The 13,466-nt window shown below is 47.9% G+C and overlaps 1 protein-coding gene across 1 annotated transcript in view; it reads right to left on the reverse strand.

Annotated features, from left to right (window-relative positions):
• Nucleotides 1-5,506: 5,506 nt before the first annotated feature.
• The window catches only part of LOC140193228 (uncharacterized), a 36,083-nt gene continuing 28,123 nt past the window's right edge, over nt 5,507-13,466 (reverse strand). The window contains exon 12 of the mRNA XM_072250618.1: nt 5,507-5,854. The gene's annotated coding sequence lies outside the window, so the exon portion shown is untranslated. The remainder of the gene's footprint in view (nt 5,855-13,466) is intronic.

Below are 13,466 nucleotides of genomic sequence, written 5' to 3' on the forward strand. Positions count from 1 at the left end.
AAGGAGACACGGTCTGAGAGCTGTCAAGATCGGCTCCTCTTTGAACCCTGAACTGTTTGAAGTGATGGACAGGCGATACCCCAGCAGGGGGATAAAAAGGGACAGGTTCGCTAAGGCAACACACACACGACACCCCGAGGTAACGAGACCCTGGAAGCGGTGCGCCTCTGGTCGCGGGACCAAGCCATAGACGCACAGAATGGAAAGGTCCGATTGGCGGGAACCTGGTGTGTGTCCACCCTTGCCTGGGTGCCAGGTTCACTGCAGAGGAGCGATCGTATCTGAAAACGGAGGGGTCACAGTCGGTGACCTCAGAAGACATTACAAAGGGCTCGCCCGAAAGCTGACTGCGAAGAATATTTAAGGTCTGTGTGGAAGCCGTTTGAATATTCATTCGCTTTCTCTCTCTCTCTCCCACAGCAGTGATTACTGTGAACTGAACTGAACTCAATTGAACTGAACTTTGCGTCACTTTGAAACTGGTCATTTACCCCTAGACGACGATAGAGCTTGATTGATCCTATTATCCTAGTTCTGTGGACATGTGTGTTTATCATTGCTGAACTGTTGTATTCATTATCCTTTTGATTAGAGTACTGTGTTGCTTATTTCTTTAATAAAACTTTCTTAGTTCCAGTAATCCAGACTCCAACTGAGTGATCCATTTCTGCTGGTTTGCCAACCCAGTTGCGGGGTACGTAACATAAGTGGGGTTCTCGTTGGCGATTTTGAACGCTAAAATTGATTGGGTTAAAATTCCCGAAAGAAAGAAAACACAAACAGCAGAAATGGAGATTGAGGAATTTCTAAAGGTCCCGACCTTGGAGGCATTAGAGGATGCCAGGAAAGTGGAATTGGCAGCTGTGGCCAAACGGTTGAATCTTGTTAAGGGGAAGTCGACAATGAGGAGAGAGGAGATACACAGAGCTGTCGTAGAGCACTATGTATCTAAAGGTGTGTTTCCCCAAGGGGAACTGGAGGTGGTGGGTGTCTATTGAAAAACCTGGTGGAGACGCGGTACAGGTGCAGCTTGAAAAACTGAGACTCGAGCACGAGTTCCGGGTACGGCAGTTAGAACACGAAGGGAAAGAGAGACAGTTACAATGGCAAGAGAGAGAGAAACAGTTGGAGCGAGAAGAAAGGCAGTTGGAGCGAGAGGAGAAACAGAGGGAAAGGGAATTTGAGCTGGAGAAGTTAAAGATAAGGGCAGAGCAGGGGCCCATGCCGAAGCAAGGTGGAGGGTTCCGGGCGACCCAGGAGGTTAGGCTGGTTCCCCCATTTGACGATACCAATGTGAATTGGTACTTTCTCCATTTCGAAAAAGTTGCTACAAGTCAGGACTGGCCGAGGGATAAGTGGGCTGTTTTGTTTCAGAGTGTACTGAAAGGGAAAGCCCAACAAGCTTACTCAGCTTTGTCCACGGAAGATGCCCAGAGGTATGAGGTGGTGAAAGAGGCCATCCTCAGGATTTATGAGTTGGTCCCGGAGGCATACCGGCAGAGGTTCCGGAATGCGAGGAAGCAGTGGGTCCCATGTATTTAGAGTTTGCCCGTGAGATGCAGACATATTGTGAGCGTTGGTGCGCCTCGAAGGGGGTAGAGGGGGATTATGACAGACTGCTACAGCTGATCCTGATTGAGCAGTTTAAAGGTTGTGTCCCTGAGGGTATGAGACCCTACCTAGATGAGAAAGAGGCAGCCACTTTAGCCGCAACTGCTAAGTTAGCGGATGAGTACACGTTGACGCATAGAATGAAGTTTGCCCCGAGTAAAGGCTACCAGAAGGGTAGTCAGGATGGCGGGGAGAGTCCGCCAGAAAAGTCAGAAAATAAGCCGGGGACTAGTGAGAAGGATAAAGTAGACCAGGAGCAGTCTGGTAGGAAGTCTCCTGGGGTCATCTGTTATAATTGTGGGAAAGTCGGACATTTTGCGTCCAGGTGCTTTGCCCCAAAGAAGGAGACGGGGAAAGGAAAAACGGCGATTTTGACTGGCTGTATCGAGCTGGTAAACAAACCGCCAGGAGAGGAAAGGTCTGCCAAAGTTCAGGAAGGGCGCGAGAGGTTTATCTCTGCCGGATTGGTGTCAGTGAAGGAGGGGTTAAACCCAGTTCCAGTGCGGATCTGGAGAGACATGGGAGCATGTCAGTCATTGATATTGAAGAGTATATTAGAGTTTAGCTCAGAGACCCAGACTGGGGAGGTCAAGGTAAAAGGTACTGGGGGAGAGACAGAAGCAGTCCCTTTGCACCAGATACACCTACAAAGCAACTTAGTCTCTGGACTAGTCACGATCGGGGTGAGGCCCGAATTACCGATGAAAGGTGTGGAAGTCTTGCTCGGTAATGACCTCGCCGGGGGAATCATGTTCCCAGCCGTGAGATTGACAGGTCAGCCTGCCAGCATTGAGGCCCCGCCCATGGACTCACAGGTTCATCTCGGGACTGCCGAGGTAAATTTAGCTGAGACGTACCAGGAGGAGGTAGAAAGTGAAAAGAAAGAGTGTAGTGAAACAAGAGGTAGTGAGGGAGCTGAGACAGACTTAGCATTAGCCAGGAAGGAATTTGTGCAGGCGCAGGAGCGAGATGAGGGGCTGATGGTTTTGGCGGACACAGCTCTCTTTGACGCAGAATTAAGAAGGGAGCCAGTAGGCTATTGTGTGGAGGAGGAATTGCTAAGGAAGAAAGGGAGACCAAGTACCGTACCCGCAGATGAGGAATGGGGGGTGGTGAAAAAGAGTTATGGGGATGAGATTTTTAACCTGGCCCACGAGGTACCCCTCGGTGGACATTTTGAGGTGCTGGAGGAAACAGTTGGTGGAATCATGAAAGCGGTTTACCGGCTATACAGGAGGACGGATGTTATTGATTATGGCAGATGCGAACTGAGACGGTCATAGGCTTTTGATATGCTAACGAACCTAGTCGGTGTTAGCGCGGAAATCAATGTAGCTAGGGTCCCCCTGATAAGGAAAAAAAAACACTTTGAATAGATGAGTATGGTATCGACCAGATGGGAGAAGGCTATTGTTTTGGCCAGCTCTGCTGATAAGGTCTCTCCCTTAATCCCCGAACAAAGCGACCCTTTAGGAGAGCTAATTAAACGGCTCGCACACGTGCGTTTGATTGTCCCGAGGCGATGCAAAGAACTGAGACATTGAATGGTGTTTGTCACGCTAGGTCAGTCTAGTGAGCAACAGCCCTATAGAATGAGTAATTCAGTGACGAAAGGGCTAACGAACACAGAAGTGTATATTGGCGATGTAATATAGCTGCCTGAAGCCAGCTTGATAGCGAACCTTGAAAAAAAATGAGTTCGGCCACACGAAGGTCACTTATCTGGGAATTGTGGTGACACAGGGGCAGCTGTCAGCGATGCAAGCTAAGGTGCGGGCTATCTCTGACATCCCAACCCCGACAGACATGAGGGCCCTCAGAAGGCTCTTGGAGATGGTGGGGTACTGTAGGAAGTTTTGCAATAACTCTCCTACTAAGCCCTTGCGAAAGAAAACTAAGTCGGGATGGGACGACCCTTGTTATTGTGGTCTGGGACGAATCCCAATGAGAGGTTACATTGATCGCAATTCATCAGTGTTTTTGGCCACTATGAAGTTTGCTAAGTTGGAGCCTGGTTTAAGGGATTATTAATAACACATATAAAAGGAACAGAAAATGTGATGGCTGACTGTCTACCAGGTGTTGACAACTTAAAATTCGCTGTATTAGCCAAATAGCTGATGAAAATGTATATTTGTGTGTATCAAATAATGTATTCATGTTTGTAATTTTTACCCCGGTAAAAATCCTTAAAGGTGAGGGGTGTGACAAAAGTACACATAGACTAAGATGTTAACCGTCCTGTGCTGGCACCAGTGGGATCAGCAGTTGGTCTGCCACCTGTCTTCAGGAGAGAGAGAGATAAAGAAAACAATTGAGCAGCATTTGGCGATGTTAATGACGGGACGGGAGAGTTTAACAGAAGGAGACACGGTCTGAGAGATGTCAAGATCGGCTCCTCTTTGAACCCTGAACTGTATGAAGTGATGGACAGGAGATACCCCAGCAGGGGGATAAAAAGGGACAGGTTCGCTAAGGCAACGCACACACGACACCACGAGGTAACGAGACCCTGGAAGCGGTGCGCCTCCCACAAGTCGGTGGGAAGTTTTGTAGGGCTGGTCGCGGGACCAAGCCATAGACGCACAGGGTGGAAAGGTCCGATCAGCGGGAACCTGGTGTGTGTCCGCCCTTGCCTGGGTGCCAGGTTCACTGCAGAGGAGCGATCGTATCTGAAAACGGAGGGGTCACAGTCGGTGACCTCAGAAGACATTACAAAGGGCTCGCCCGAAAGCTGACTGCGAAGAATATTGAAGGTCTGTGTGGAAACCGTTTGAATATTCATTCACTTCCTCTCTCTCTCTCCCACGGCAGTGATTACGTGAACTGAACTGAACTCAATTGAACTGAACTTTGCGTCACTTTGAAACTGGTCATTTACCCCTAGACGACGATAGAGCTTGATTGATCCTATTATCCTAGTTTCTGTGTACATGTGTGTTATCATTGCTGAACTGTTGTATTCATTATCCTTTTGATTAGAGTACTGTGTTGTTTATTTCTTTAATAAAACTTTCTTAGTTCCAGTAATCCAGACTCCAACTGAGTGATCCATTTCTGCTGGTTTGGCAACCCAGTTACGGAGTACGTAACAGTAGCAATAAGCATTTGTAACAGTGACCATCCATGCCAGTGACTGGCTGTAACTACCTGTGGCTGTAACTGTGACCGCTGTATCTGCAACTAGCTAAAACTGTGACCTCTGCAACCGTGACTGGCTGTAAAAGTGACCACTGCATCGGTGACTGGTTGTAACTATGACTGGCTGAGCAGTGACCAGCAGTACGAGTGACGGCTGTAGCTGACCAGCTGTAATTAAGACAAGCTGTCATAGTAATTGGCTGTAACAGTGACCATGACAAGGTTTAACAATGAATGGCTGTACTGCTGACCACTATAACTGTGACTGTCTGTAGCTGTGACCAGTGGTTACTGTGACTGCTGTGCCAGCTAGTAGCGCAGTGGCATCAGTGCCAGACTCCGGAGCGAAGGCTCCCAAGTTCAAACCCAGTCGGCTCCCCCCGAGCACGCTTTCCATCCATCCCGGGTTGAACGTCGATCTAGCCACTCGGCCTCGCAAAAAACAAGGGTCAAGCCAGGAACGTCCATACCGTGACCCGGTTAATCCGAAAGGGGACCAATTCTGACACTACACGCCAGACAAGAATGGCTGACTGTCTGGTGTGACAAGCTATGAAATGACTGTGACTGCTGTAACTGTGACTGACTGCAACAGTGACTGGCTGTAATTGTGACCGCTGTAACTATAACCAACTCTAACAGTGACCAGCTGTAACAAAGGACCATGAGCATATGGTTTGCCTTTATCCTGCCCAGTGGTCTGGGCCAGTTAATTTGAGAAACTGATTCACCCTTCAGCTTTGCATGGGAAAAAACTAGAGAAGAATAGAACCGATTATACAACTTTACTAAAAGTCTACAGACAGGTGATTATACAAACATATAAGCAAGCATAAAGAATGCTAAAACTACAGGGAAAACAATAAAAATATCAATCCCACAGCAGTGTCCATGCTCCTGAAAATGGATTGGTTTCACGGTGCTGGACAAGGTCGGCTGTGGCCATTGCTTTGAGAAATCGGTCAATGTTTCTGACTATATTATCCAGGACATACAGGGCCAGGATGCATTTTATCATCTCGATCTTTCCACCTCTCCACTGATTCGAAACCACAAACATGAAACGCCTCTCCATCCCAGTGCATTCTGCCAACATCTCAAACTGAGGGAAAGGAAGGAGAGAGAGGGTATTAATGGAATTATAAACTCCACAGGCTTCAGATTCACGGGCAATGGTAGCAGTAACGGAGACGGAGAGAGCTGTTCCATTGGGATGGGCTTCAGCTGAACTGTGTTGTGGCCAGTGTCCTGGGGAATCACGTGAATACTGTGTAGACCAGGCTTCAGACTAGACAGAAAGGGGAGGGTTCCAAGGGCAGAGTGCTCAGTAACTGAAGAGGAAGTGAGAGACCGGTGGCACAGAGGAGCGAGGGGGGATTTGACAAACAAAGTGTGGCAGGAGGGGGCAGAAAATATCAGTAAAATGAGGCAGCACAAAGTAAAGCCTGAGTAATAGAGTTTAACACGTGGCTAAGGAGATGGTGCAGGAGGAGGAGGGCTTCAGTTTATTGGATCATTGGGCTCTCTTCCAGGGAAGGTGGGACCTGTACCGATGGCATGGTTTGCACCTGAATTGGGGAACGAATATCCGAGCAGGAAGGTTTGCTCATGCTGCAAGTGGGTGGGGGTGGTGTTTAAACTAGAACTACACAGGATGGGAACCAGAGTGCCTGAACAGATAGTGGAGTGGTTGTGGGGAAAGATGTTGCTGATCTGACACACAAGGTCAGGAATCAAAAAGTTGACCACGGTGGGACTAATGTTCTGAGTTTGTATATTTCAATGCAGGGAGTATTATAGGAAAGGCGGACGAGCTTAGGGCATTCAAAGTACATTTATTATCAATGTATGCATAAATTATACACCCTGAGCACCCGGAATCTGCCCACAGCCTCGGTCTCAGTTCGTCAGACAGCGGGACAAATCACCGTGAAGCTCGCAGACACGAAATGCGAAGCAGCCGGAGCAGTCTCACAGGTTCAGGGTGAAAGGTGAAAAGTGTAAGGGAAACATGAGGGGAAACGTTTTCACTCAGAGGGTCATGAGAGTGTGTAACGAGTTGTCAGCACAAGTGGTGCATGCAAGCTCGATTTCAACATTGAAGAGAAGTTGAAAACAGATGCAGAGAGATTTCTTTAGCCAAAGGGTGGTGAATTTGTGGAATTTGTTGCCACATATAGCTGTGGAGGCCAGATCATTGTGTGTATTTAAGGCAGAGATTGATAGGTTCTTGATTGGACATGACATCAAAGGTTATGGGGAGAAGGCCGGAAACTGGGCTTGAGGAGGAGATAGAAAAAAAAAGGATCAGCCATGATTGAGCAGACTTGATGGGCCAAATGGCCTAATTCGGCTCCTATGTCTTATGGTCTAAGTTTGGATTGGTACATGGATGGTAGCGGTTTGAAGGGCCATGGTTTAGGTGCAGGTCGATGCGAGTAGGTAGTTTAAATGGTTCAGCACAGATCAGATGGGCTGAAGGGTCTGTTTCCGTGTCGTATTTCTCTACGACTCTCTGACTCGAAGCATAATTTGGAGTATTGTCTGCAGTTTTGGTCACCTACCCACTGGATAAGTGTTTGGAGAGTCGGGGGTCAAGAGTGCAGGGAACTGGGACAGAAGGAGATGAGGTCAGAGACAGATCAGCTGAATCATAGTGACTGGGACAGGATAGAGAGGCCCAGTGACCTCCTACTGCCTCCCGTGTTTAACTCCTGTGTTTACCTCTCCGCTGTCAGTGGGATCATGCTATGCACAGATGGGTGCTATGTTTCCCACACCAATGTCAGCAACAACAAGGAACTGAGTATTAACTTTAAAACGAAGAAACCAGAGACAAATGAGCTAGTCCTCTTCGGGGTTCAGAGGTGGAGAGCTTCAGCAACTTTAAATTCCTCAGTGTTACTATTTCAGAGGACCTGTTCTGGACCCAAAAATTAAATGTGTTTACAAACAGAGCACAGCAGCACCTCTACTTGCTGAGAAGTTTGTGAAGATTTGGTATGACATCTAAAACTTTGACAAACTTCTATGGTTGTGTAGCGACAAGTCTACTGACTGGCTTCATCACAGCCTGGTGTGGAGACACCAATGCCCTTGAATGGAAAATCCTACAAAACTAGCAAGTATAGCCCAGTCCATCACGGGTAAAGCTGTCTCCACCATTGAGCACATCGATATGGAGCGTTGTTGCATCATCTGGGACACATTCCACCCAAGACATGCTCTCTTTCTGCTGCTGCTCTCAGGAAGAAGGTACAGGAGCCCCAAGACTCATTCCACTGGGTTCAGGAAGTTATTACCCCTCAGTCATCAGGCTCTTAAATCAAAGTCGATAACATCACAAAACTTCCCCCCTTCATTGAGACGTTCCCACATCCTCCGGATTCACTTTCAGGGATACTGTCTCATGGTAAAATGGAGGTAAGGAGGAAGTTTTTAGCCAGGGAGTAGTAAATCTGTGGACAAAGAGCTGTGGAGGCCAAGTTCATGGGTATATTTAAAGCAAAAGTTGATAGTTTCCTGATAGTTGATAGTCTGTTACACCCAGGGAAAGGTTTCACTGCGAAGCTAACGGTCGTTCTGTTAAGTAGTGTTTGGGTTATGGTTGGAGATAACAGGTGCTTTGCAATGTGAGCTGACCAATGAGGGGAGTGGGTTTTGTGTTGTGTGCCTGACATCGGTGTGAGCTGGGTCCTTTGTTTGGCAGGAGATGAAGGGAGAAGTCTGTTTAATTATAATGGGCCCTTTTTGCCTCTTCCTTCTTTTTTACTAACCCTTTAGGTAAGTGAAGATTCATAAATATAATTTTTTCAATCGTATGCAGTGTGCTGTCTGTTATTTATGACACTGAGCTGTACAGGGTAGCAAATTACACAGAGGCTTGGGGTGACAGAACATCACAATCTCATGGGTTTGGCGAATCAGAGTGTGTCTTCCCTTGACTTACACAGCCGGGGGGGGGGGAGTCATTGTGGGGTTATCAACCAGGATGGATTTTGTTGGATGCTGTGTGATTGCCTGAGTATTGATCCAGTGGGTTGTGTGTTTAAGCCTGTGCTAACCTATTGTCCGGTAAAGTCATTACAGTACGTGGTTATTAACACTGCACGGGTTGTGTGGTGGTGAGAATCCACAGGGTTACCAGTAACGAGTGCTTGTGCAATGAGTGGGGTAGACACTTGTAGCGCCAATGAATTGTTAATTACGACTCTGTGTACTGGTAAAACATTAGGAACAGTTACGATCGTGGAGCGGTAGTTTGACAAAATGGCAGGCAAAGATTTTGTTTCAGTTCAGACACTCGCTGAGGTAACGACAGTGGATCTGCCCGGTTCTATCGGGGCCCAGGAAGAGGGAGGGGGCCTTGGGCCATCCATACTTTCCGGGAGGAGGGGAGTGTAGACGAGGGTGCCGAATCGGAAACTCAGTTTCCCGGAGCTGGGGGTGGAGAATTTAAAGACAAGTTGCTCTCGTTTCTGCGGAGCGAGGGGAAGGAGTGGTCTGACGTGGAAGGTCTAATGAGTCCTCCAGCAAGGGCTGAGCATTCTGAGTTGGTATTGGCCCTTGCCTCCCTGCCAAATAAATGGCAAAGTGCCCAGGTGCAAAGTGCCAGTTGTCATAGGCTGAGGATGTTCTTGGGAATAACGCCCACCCATCAGGGAAGTGGGGTATGAGACTTGGGCAGAGCAGATCTCTCAGATGCTGGATGAGTGCCAGAGCTCTGACGACGTAAAAAGACAGCAACTGGCAGAGAGTCACGGTGACTGGTGCCTGCAGAAGTGGAAGACGTCTAGTAGCATCTGCGGAAGGTGAAGGAAGCTGGGATCATCACTGAGTTCAGAAGCCGCAATACGTCTCCAATAGTGGTGGCCAGGAAGAAGAATGGGAAGGTACGGATGTGTGTGGACTATAGAACTCTGAACAGAAGTACCATCCCGAGAACTGAGGACAGGCTGGCCTGCCTGAGTGGTGCGAAGTGGTTCAGTGTGCTAGAATGGAGGAGCGGGCATTATCAAATCCCCATGAGTGAGGCTGACAAAGAGAAGACGGCATTTATATGTCCACTGGGATTCTTCCAGTTTGAAAGCGAGTCCCAGGGCATATCTAGAGCCCTGGTGACTTCCCAGCATGTCATAGAGAAAACAGTGGTGGATACGAATTTGCTTGAGGTGTTATTGTACCTGGATCATCTCAGAGTGTTTGGGTTCACCTTACAAGAACATGAAGTGAGGCTACTGAAGATGCAGGGCTTCCTGAAAACTCAAGGGTTAAAACTTTCCCTGGACAAGTGCCGGTTCTGCAAGACGTCTGTTAGCTATGTCGGGCATATAGTCTCATGTGATGGAGTAGCACGGATCTGTCTAGGATAGAGGCAATGACTACATGGCCAAGCCCCAGACTGTGACTGCCCTGTTCTCATTGTTTGTGTACTGTGGGTACTATCAGAGGTTCGTGAAGTACTACTTTAAAGTGAATCACCCTTTAAACCAGCCTCTGTGCAGTTACCCTCCCTTGGGGCTGAAAGGAGAGGATGGTAAATATTATCTTAGCCCTGCAGAGCCTTTTAGAGTGAGATGGGATGTGAAATGTGAAGAGGACTTTCAGTTGCTGAAGGAGTTGCTGACGAAAGCGTCTGTACTGGCTTTTGCAGTCCCCATTTGCTGTATGTATTGCATACAGATGACAGCAGAGAAGGCTTAGGGGTATTCTGTATCAGGATCAGGGCACAGGGTTGAGACCTGTTGTGTTTGTCAGCTGAAGTCTGTCACCCCTAAGCGAAACTACCCACACACAACTGAGTTACAAGCAATGAGGTGGGCTGTGGTGGATAAGCTAAGTGACTATCTTTATGGAGCCAAGTTTGAGGTGAGGACGGACAACAACCCATTAATATATATCCTGATCTTGGTGAAATTGGATGCCACGGGCCATTGGTGGGTGGCGGCATTATCTGCCTATGATTTCAGCCTGAAGTACCATTCGGGAAGTAGCAACATTGATGCCGATGCGTTGTCCCAGCGTGTACATGAAGGGCTGGACAGGAGCAGAGAGTGGGAGAGTGTTCCTGCCCCTGGAGTGACAGCCATGTGCCCATTTTCTATCACAGTAAGGCAGAGGAAAGGCAAGGGCAGAATCGAGCGGCAGATCATTTGGGAGCTTCTCATGCTGCCATTCCAGAAGCTCACTACAACCTGACTGCTCCGAAGACAAAGCAGTTGCCAGAATTGAGTCCCTGGGAAGTGGCAGCCGCTCAGGGAAATGACCCGGACATAGGCACCATTTGGTCAGCGGTTGTGGAAGGGGACATGGCACAAGAGGACAAGATGAAACACTCTGCAGTGTCTCTACTACTGAGAGAATGGCTCAAATTGGAGTTGATGAACCAGATCCTATCCCAGGTCACGTCACCTCTGGACCAGCCTTGGCATTCTGAGCTGGTTCTGTGTGAGAAATATCAGTGGATTGTGTTGAAGTCACTTCATGATTATTCCAGCTATTTGGGGGTTGATAAGACGTATGGATTGCTCAGAGATCAGTACTACTGACCCCAAATGAAGCTGGAGGTCGAAGAGTTCTGTAAGTCATGGATTCAATGTATACGGAGGAAGACGCTGCCTATGAGGGCTGCACTATTGTTCCATTTGCAGAGTGTGAGGCCACTTGACCTAGTGTGCATGGATTTCCTATCAATAGAGCCCAATGTCAGCAACATGGTCAATGTCTTTATCGTTACGGATCACTACAGCAGATATGCACAAGCTTTCCCTACCAAGGATCAGAGGGCATCCACCCTGGCCAAAGTGTTATGGGAGAAGTATTCCATTTATTATGGCTTCCCTAGGTGGATACATATTGATCAGGGATGGGATTTCGAGAGTAGGCTCATACATGAGTTTCTGAGCATGCTTGGAGTCAAGAAGTCGAGGACTACGCTTTATCACCAGCAGGGTGATCCAGAGCCTGACAGCTTCAAACAGACTTTGCTAGACACGTTTGGAACCTTGGAGATCAGTAAAAAGAACAAGTGGAGTCACATGTTGGACATCTGGTCCACTGCTACAACTGTACACAGAATGAAGCTACTGGGTATCTGATGTTTGGGCATGAAGCAAGGTTGCCCGGTGACCTCCGTTTTGGGATTAGCGAGAAAGATCTACAACAGAAGACTTATCTGAAATGTGTGTAACATGGTCTAAGTTTTCACTGCTGTGTAATATGAGGTAAGGTTGCACTGATAACATAATGGTTTCTCTGTAGCAGCAATGTTTGGGTTATGACGAGAGATAACGGGGTCTGGAATACTGTTGTTCTTTCTTGTGAGTCTGGAAGAGAGATTTTCACGGGCTTTTTCTGGGGAGAGTTGGGGACAGAAGACACGAATGGAGGGAGTTGGTAGACCGCCAGATGGAGTGGACTTGGAGCGAGGGTCCGAAGGGCAGCGACGATCGGTGGAGGTCGATGGTGGAAGATGGGCTTATCAGTGAGCTCCAACATTGTGCAAGAGACTGTTTCATAAGAATGGGCCCTTTTTCTTTTCTAATTGTCTTTATTAACCATAGAGTCAAAGTAAGATTTATAAAGCTTAATCATTTAATCACATATTGTATACAGTTTGTTATTTTGGAGTACTGATTTGTAACGGGACACATCGCGCAGCATCCACCCAAACAACATTTTTTTAAGTTTGGCTGGGCTGGGGGCTATCGCCCCCTATATTAAGCCGCTAGCTGAAGTGAGAGTTACATATGTGTCTGATATGAGAAGCGATCTGAAAAAGACTTGTAAACTAGCTGAGGTCTCAGCTACCAAGCAGAATCAAGGAAATAAGAGGAGGTATGATCAAACAGTTAGGTTCTCCCAACTAATGCCTGGAGACCAAGTCCTCATAAAGAATTTGGAGCCACCTGGGAAGCACAAGTTGGCTGACCACTGGAGTCTACGCCCTATGTCACGGAGAGTCAGGTGCCAAATGTACCAGTTTTCTTGGTGAAACCAAAGGATGGGAATCGGCCCGTCAAGATTCTCCATCAGAACTACATTCTACCTCTGGGGCATGAGGTACGTGTTGACCCAGAGCTTGACCCAGACCATACATCGAGAAGAGGACTCTGCGGGGATGAGGGTGAACTGAAGGACCAGCAGCGGAAAGAACTAGACCAGACCATCCCCCCGAATGTGATACAGACTCGGAGGATGAGGTAATGGGTGTGGTATATTCTGCCCTTCGCAAACTCCCCAATAATTGATGAAGAGTTTCCCAACCCTTCTCACACTGAAATGGGGGGAACTAGCAGAGGACAGGCAGGTTTACGGTTAGAAAATAACGGGATGCTGGACTCTAAAGCAACTGGGCATGAAGCCGAGCTCATCCAAGTGACGAGGGGACCTGAGTTGGGAGGCATGAGAAAGGGACGGGGAGGGGGCTTCCCAGGTAGACAGGAAAGAGCCCAGGGAGTGTCTGAAGCTGAAGAAGTAGATGAAGGGGTAAGGAGATTTCAAAGAATCAGGAGATCCCCAGACAGACTGGCCTATATCGCACCTGGGGAAGAGAGTGTGGCACCTATCCCCTTGGTGAGATATGTCACTGCCATGTACACCTGGGATGGATGTTGTGCTTTGTATTACGGGGTGACAAATCTCAACACCATGAGGACATGACTAATTATATTGGAGAGAGAGTGCAATACCCTGGGAAAGGTTTCACTGCTAAC

The sequence above is a fragment of the Mobula birostris genome, unplaced genomic scaffold, assembly GCF_030028105.1.
Source record: "Mobula birostris isolate sMobBir1 unplaced genomic scaffold, sMobBir1.hap1 scaffold_458, whole genome shotgun sequence".
Classification (NCBI taxonomy): Eukaryota; Metazoa; Chordata; class Chondrichthyes; order Myliobatiformes; family Myliobatidae; genus Mobula; species Mobula birostris.